A 7,771-nucleotide genomic window follows, 5' to 3' on the forward strand; every position below is an offset into this window, starting at 1 on the left:
TCCGTCGAATTTTGTAGCATAGAAATGGGTTTATGGAATGATATATTGCATGAAATCAACAGAAGAGGTATTATCCTATTTATTTTTCATAGAGAAAGATACGATCCTTTCATGATATTTACGTAAATATTTTTTATTTGCACGAGTTAGGAAATAATTGCAACAGTAACGGAGGGGGCGAAAAAATCATCTGTTTCCCGAAAAATTAATATGAACGTATGCACTTTAGTTTGATTTAATACTATATATAAAAAGTCAGCCACTCAAAGAATCTATATCTGTAAAACAATTGTGATTTACATATCGTTAAATGGTATAATTAATTCGAAAGAAACATTATTTTTAACAAAATCGCCGGTAGATTTGCGGTGTTTTTCCCCCAAATATTCACGTTCTGGGGTACGATTTCTTTTCGGATAATTATACAATAGCGGGATTCGGAAGACTGCAATGAAATCATTTGAGATCATTCAAACTAAGTTAGAAAAGTTAGAAAAAATTCTGTTTTCAATATTTGAATTTAAACAATAAAAATTCGAGAAAAAAAAACAACAGATTCTTTGGAAGCAAAGAATAATATCAGACTCGGTTTGATTGAGTCTGTTCATGAGAGGTAATGAAATGTGCAACACCTCTTACGCCCCCTAGCGCCGGCTTAAGCAGAACTCTATTACACATATGTTGAATGGACTCCATGATCCGAAAGGACAAGAAAATATAACATCACTAAAACATGCATATTGTCATGATTACGAGGCATACTAATAGTATATTAATCTACAGCTGAAAAATGACCGAATACAACCCGAAGATCATGATTTATGCTGATATTGGAAATAGTAGTAGTTGTTTTGGTTGTTTCGAAATTGAATGAAAATAAATTCATTGTAAATATAATGAAGTGTCTTTAATCTATGTAATTCATGCACATTTATAATGTATTCATAGCCTGCTTTTACAAAGATGAGATCTCATTAGAAAGAAAAAGTAAAATAAAAAAAATCACCTGTAAACATCACAGGGGCCTAAACATGGAAACCCCTTTCTGATCAATAACTTGAGGACCCAGAATGTTGAAACTTCATGGACCCCTATTGATTTTTGAATCACTTGATCAAAAGTTAGGGTTACAGGAACCAGAAAACAGTTTCCAACCAATAACATTAGAATCATTTGACCCAGAACCTTCAATCACGATGTTAGGAATAACAAAGTCGATGACTCTTAGTTTTCTTGGGTCACTTGACTTAAGGGAAAGGTCACAGAGGCATGAAGATGGAAAAACTCTTTCTGGAACAATAACTCGAGAATCACTTGACCCAGAATGTTGAAACTTCATAGGATGATTAGACATGCAGAGTAGTTGACTCCTTTTGTTGGACTCACTCGATCAAAGATCAAGGTTACAGAGGCCTGAAGGTGGAACATGGTCATGCTACGAATGAATATAGAGTGTTTTTTATAAAGAAAAAATGAATATGAATATAAATTCTCTACATATTCACAGAAGATACATTTATGTGCATTGAAACGTTTTGAAAACACACATCTGACAAGCCTCTGAATATTAATTTAAGTTCGGCGTACATGGTGTGATCGATTTAGACTATACATATCTCTTATGTGCGTAAATTTCGAAATCAATAAACTATGGTGACTGATTTCTGCCAAGTCGTGTTGCAAGGCAAACACATTACAACACGGTAACACAAAAGCTTGACAAACACCTTATTTGTCAAGTTTTCTTGTGTCCATGTTTTCCTGTAGGTAGGACGAAAACATGAAAACAAGACTCGTTCTGCGAGAAAACTCGACGTTTTGTGAGTATCCGTCTCAGTGTTAATGTGATCTAATACCGAGCTTCAAAAATCAGTAAAATTTAGAATAAAAAAGTAATTCTACCTCCATCAAATAATCTTGTTGCATTGCCGCATTGTCATACCAACCTAGTACACGTATTTAACATGATTTGTATATATGTTGCATTACAAAACAAAAAAGATAAAAAGTCCCGATCATGTGGATAGATATGTTATGATTAGGTTTTCAAATTTAAACGGCGGGTGAAACGTTTCAAACAGCCTTGTAGGTAGAGCTAGAGAATCTGAGCTCTTTTGCTGGAAAAAGAAAAGCTGTAACGGGAGACATTTTCCTTATCATTACCTTGTACGTTACCTACGCTAAATGTGAGCGCTAGGTTGGCCGTTTTCTTACTGTTCGCTATATTGATTATCATCAGACCAGATCTCTTTGTCATCTTAAAAATAAGGTATTTTTCGTGTTTTCCTGTTGGTTGGGAAATACTCGACAAATAAGGTATGTTGCGATGTCAAGACAATACGACAGCACATCATTTGAGGACACTAACACGACTTATTCATACCCAACAACTAGAAAACTCGACAAATAAGTATTTCGTGTTTCTGCCTTTTAGACAAGGTGTTTTTGTGTAAAATGCGTAGGATTTTTGTATTGTCGTGTTTTCGCTCCGCAAAGACGCCAAAACGACACGACAGAAATCAGCCACCAGTTGAAACGCATAATTGCCTTAAAATTTTGGGAATTTGTCAGCAGACGCATACTGTCGATGCATATGAAAGCTTTCCTCAAGCCTGTTTCGTTATCGAGAATTCTAAAATATTTCACAAGAAAAGAAATATACTGTATCGTTTTAGAGATACAAAATGTTTATGAATTCATCTTGTAATTAATTATTGAAAGAAGTACTCCGAAATTTCTAGTGACGTTATAAAACCAACGAGCGTGTGCCTTTATTTTTTAAAAAAAATCAGCCACTCAAAGAATCTATATCTGTAAAACAAAAAAAAGAAGACTTTTCTAGTTCACTAATTGTAGAAAAAGAATTCACCTGATTTTAACTCACATATCACATCAAATTTATCAAAACACGTAAGATTCTACCTAAAGTAATTCATTTTTATGGATGAACGATTTATAGAATTAAACATTAGTAATTGTACAAAATAGATCTTAAATACCCCTGTAATCAATCATTTCATAAAAAATATTTCGTATAAATTTGGGTAAAACCTCAAAAAATGTGCCTTTTTAAAACATTTCATTATAATGCATATTTATTACTAATCTAAACACAAGACAATTGTGTAACACCATAGAAAAGTTAAAACTGAAAGTAAGATGACTGACGGCTTATCAAACATAAATATACGAGATCATTTAGTAAAATGTGAAACTAACTCATGTCACAAATGCTTGGCTGTAATTCACGACATCAATATGTAGGCATTCTATATATAATTGAAATATTTCCAATGGCGGCAGCACACATCAGGACCAATGTTGATGTCTGTAACTTAAATTTTCTTGAAAAATATTGTCAGTGCTGAATAAAAATCAAAAGAAAAGTAGGGGTCATATTCGATGCAAGAGAAATATTTACAGTCAAACACACAAACTACAAAATCAGCTAAAAATTGAGACCCCAAAATGATCTATGTTTCCATGAAGTTATCTCATTATGAAAATGCTACCTACATGTTATGCATAGATCTAACATGGGATTTCAGCAGAAAAATCAGAAAGAAAATAAGAAAAATAACTACAGAGCAAACAAACGGAGGACTATTTGTATCCGCCATAATGCGAACAGCATTTTTCGCGTCATTTCCCGATTTAGTGTCTGTATGCATACAGTAATATTTAAGTCGTAGTTTCATGGCAAACCTTTTGTTCTTGTCTGTCTTCACCGTCTATGCAATCAATATCCTACGCATTTTTGCCCCGGACTTGATCGTGAAAATTCTAACTTTTTTTCTGAAGCATTTTTTCAATTTTTTTCATGCGCGTGTTAATGTTTTTTAACAGCCCAAGACGCCTGTTGATATTGCTAATGCTTTTTTCCACACGATCAATCCTGTTCCAAACAAAACTTTTAAGTTCAGAAATACCAAGTCTATCCATGATTGCCGACGCGGGCGTAACAATACTGTTTCCTCTACGTGTAGTCCCATCATTGAAATTTAAGGTTCCCACAATCATACCAAGGCAAGCAAGCTCCTTATTTACGGTTTCAGTAAACACTAAGGCTCAAGAATCTCCGTCGTCAGAGAAAAGATCGTGCCCAAATTTTTGTCGTATTTCAAGCTGGTCAAAAAGGGTATAGGTGAGTTCCTTGTCGTTTATAGTATACTTCCTATTAAATTCAATCCTTTTTACAGCAGTGCCCAAAAACTCTAGGACACCCTCAGTTCGGCCAGTAGTTTGTCCATACTTCAGTACTTCTCCCTTGTATATATTCAACTGAGATTCTCTTACAAGGCGTCCGGTATCGAAGCGCAAGTTTTCTAAATGGAAAAATATAACAGTTTTGTAAAACAGGCTTTTTTTATAAACTTAATTTATCATTAACGCCATTAAATGTGCGCGTTAAGAGTGTAAGTATTGATTGCATTTGTTAGTTTATTGAAAAATATTAAGCTTGATTTTCAATAAAGATGTAGGATAAGAAGAACATTAGGTTGCTGTCATTCTGAACTTTACTCGGCTTTTCGTTGAAAATACAGACCGTTAGAACCTCGTCCGATGTATTTTCTGCGTGCTTTATAAACTTTATACCCAAAGACGGTAATAAGATCTACGAAATGGATTTCTAAATAAATAAGCAAACCAAACAATAGGAAATAATCAAAATGCAACATGAAAATACTACATAGATGAAATTAAAAACTAAGTACTAATATACGAATCAACAGGAACTGACATTCTGACTTTCAAAGACAACTATGGAAGGGCAATGCTAGCTATATATTATTTGTCACTTTTCAAATACTTAAGGCTTTATGTAGCCGTTAAACATTTCTGAGTCTGAAAACTTTGAAAACCACGGAATAATCATTCATATAATTACTATTAGTAATTATGTGTCCTTCACAAATTTGTCTATCGTCTCGAAAAATCTTATTTTGTACCATCTTGATATCTAAATTTATCTACAATCCCTATAATATAATATCATATTAACAAAACGTCTAAAGATTAATGATAACTTACCACTTGTTTCGGAAAATTCACCTGAATCCGGGTGTCTCTTTTCAATTTCAAAAAGAGCAAGGTCAACACCAGCGTTGCGCTTGTTGCCTGAATTATAGAAGGTTTCTCTTAAGGAACCTACACGGTTTTTCGGACGAATGTTTGCTGGTTGGTATATATATCGCTTTCCAACTTCCCATGTTTTTTTTTTCTGCGCTCCTGTGATCATGTAATTCTCTTTCGTTCAGAACAACATGAGCGCATGTTACACCACACAAGCCGTATTCTTTTCGATCTACAAATCCGGCGAGTGTTCCAATACCATTCGCACCTACGTCCGATTTAATCTGGCACCCTAGGCGTAGTTTCTTCTGATATTCATCGGCAGTTGAAATACTGTTTTGGAAGAAGCCCTCTCTCACATCAACTGGGATTCCGTTTATCTCTTTTGGTAGTTCTTCCTCAGCTAACGGTATTTTACCTTTTATACAAACATACATAGCAATACAAGGCTCGGATTTTATAAGGTGTTCTTTTCCGCCGTAATTCTTCGATCGTATTCCACTCCCGGTAATCACGGACAAATATTTATGATTTGACATCAGCTCTTTAGCATTTTTATTAATGACTTCCCTGATAACTTTTGCCTTCTTTGGGCTCAGCCTATATTTGTTACGCCTATATTTTTCACTTCGCATAATAGCTATACTTTCACCTGAACATTCTTTTACTTTCCTTATATGGAGAGCATATTTGATATTTTTTGGACGACGAAGTTTCTTGTTAGTGAGTACTACAAATTCTACATTGTCTTTATTTTTTCCGCCGTAGGTTGGATATACATGAATAATAGACTTTAAAGTCTGCATCAGGAAAGCACATATCTTATCACATTCTGCAAAAACTTCTTCTGTCCTATTCGAACGCCATAGTTCATTTAGTGCCTGTCTGGTGATTAAATTTTCATTCCTTGTATTTTCTGAGGACAAAAAGAGTTATTTAAGAAATGTTTATATGGATATTTAGCCATCTTGGATAGCGTTAATATTTTAATTAACTTCTTAATTTACCACTTTAGTAATATAAAAAGATTGCCTGTGAAAAAGCATGTATAACATAACTAACTACAACATGATGTAGGAAATTATTAAATGTATTATAAGGGACGGTTTTCGCTTAATGTACACAAGTCAAATGTTCTAGGTACTTGACTTGTAACTTGCAGTTAAACTCTTTTTGGCTTGCTCTCAATACTAAAATAGACATGTTCTGTAGAATTTATCAATTTTGTAACCATGTACGGATCTTTTAAGTAGCAAAACAGTTGTAAAACATTGCAAGAAACATGCTTTATTGTTTATAACAGCTTAATTAACGGTACGTAATGTAACACGACGTCTGACGATTAAAAAGTAACAAAAGTAAGGAATTATGTCTCAACTTTTCAAACGCCACCCTGAGTTTACGTGCAAGTTTTTAACCAATAACCAACAATTATCAATAAATTGTATTACTGGTAATGCTATTCCGACTGGAAGCATTCGATTTTTTTATATGCCTTTTCCTTTGTATCAAGACTTTCAATTGTGTTTAAGGTGGTATCACGTTTTGAATTTCCTGTGAATGATAACAAACAAAGAATATTCAGTTGTTTTCCAAAAATCGTTATGTTTAAGGAATAATAAGTTCCCAAACGTGTTTTATCGTTGCTCCGCATAAGAACGAAAAACTCGGGTTATTCTAAAATAAACCATACTTGGGAACTTATTATTTCGATTCTAACACGACATACTAATATCACAATGCTAGAAAAAAATGGTAACTACTTTTTACGACCGTGCTACGCACCTGGATCGGATTACGTCATTGCACGCGAGTGGTTTATTGCAGAATAACCCGAGATATATTTTTCTTTTGTATGTAGGTTAATTGCTGGTCGTGTTAGAATATAATTTAACCAAATAGCTTCCTTTGTCCACCAGAAAGGAACAATTTTTACAATCTTAATATTGAGATTTGTTACCTTTATTACCTTTGTTACTAACAATAAACTAAAACAATAGAAATTGTGAGCTCAACAAAGCAATTTCAAGCACAGATACTAATGTGGAATGTTAAGTAAGTTACACACTACAATGTCCTACCAAGATACTTACAAAAACAATTCATAATTTATGCAGAATGGTGAGACAAAAAAAATGATATCTCGTGAAAACTAATGACATATCTCGACAGATGTATGATAACTAGTGACCTAATTAAAAAAATCTGTTATTTCTACCTTCCAGTTTCATTTTCTTAAATGGATCTTCTATATTGTAATTTACACCTCAAACATTAAACAATAAAAATATATTGATATTGCTATACGGTCGTTTTGTCTATCCAAATCACGTAAGAATTCCTATTTCACTAATCAGAGCAACTCACAGTGTTGTGTTGCAATCATACAAAACACATCCCTTATTTTTACATAGATATTGAGGATTTATCTAATGAGCACATGTATTGGAAACACAATTTTAATACCAATTGTGTATTGCAATAATGCTTAAATATCTCAGCCGTTAAAACAATTTGGACAAAATATTTAGACATGAAATTAATGCACGAGGAATTCGGGCTATTCATTGTTTTCGGTGCGCATAATTTTGACATCAGTGTAGAATTAAGCTTCCTAGTTCATTGGTAAAGATAAACATTATGAAAATATGTTTCAATTTAGATAATTATTTTTATGATTTATGAAAATTTACCAATG

At 33.4% G+C, this 7,771-nt stretch overlaps 1 long non-coding RNA gene across 1 annotated transcript; it reads right to left on the reverse strand.

The window, feature by feature from the left end:
• Positions 1–885: 885 nt before the first annotated feature.
• On the reverse strand, positions 886–5,983 carry LOC128547134 (uncharacterized). Its single transcript, XR_008366336.1, has 2 exons — positions 5,032–5,983; positions 886–4,325 (listed from the first exon to the last, which is right to left on the reverse strand). It is a non-coding gene; the product is annotated as an uncharacterized LOC128547134 (long non-coding RNA).
• Between the last annotated feature and the right edge of the window lie 1,788 nt (positions 5,984–7,771).

Source organism: Mercenaria mercenaria, chromosome 12 (assembly GCF_021730395.1).
Source record: "Mercenaria mercenaria strain notata chromosome 12, MADL_Memer_1, whole genome shotgun sequence".
Taxonomy (NCBI): Eukaryota; Metazoa; Mollusca; class Bivalvia; order Venerida; family Veneridae; genus Mercenaria; species Mercenaria mercenaria.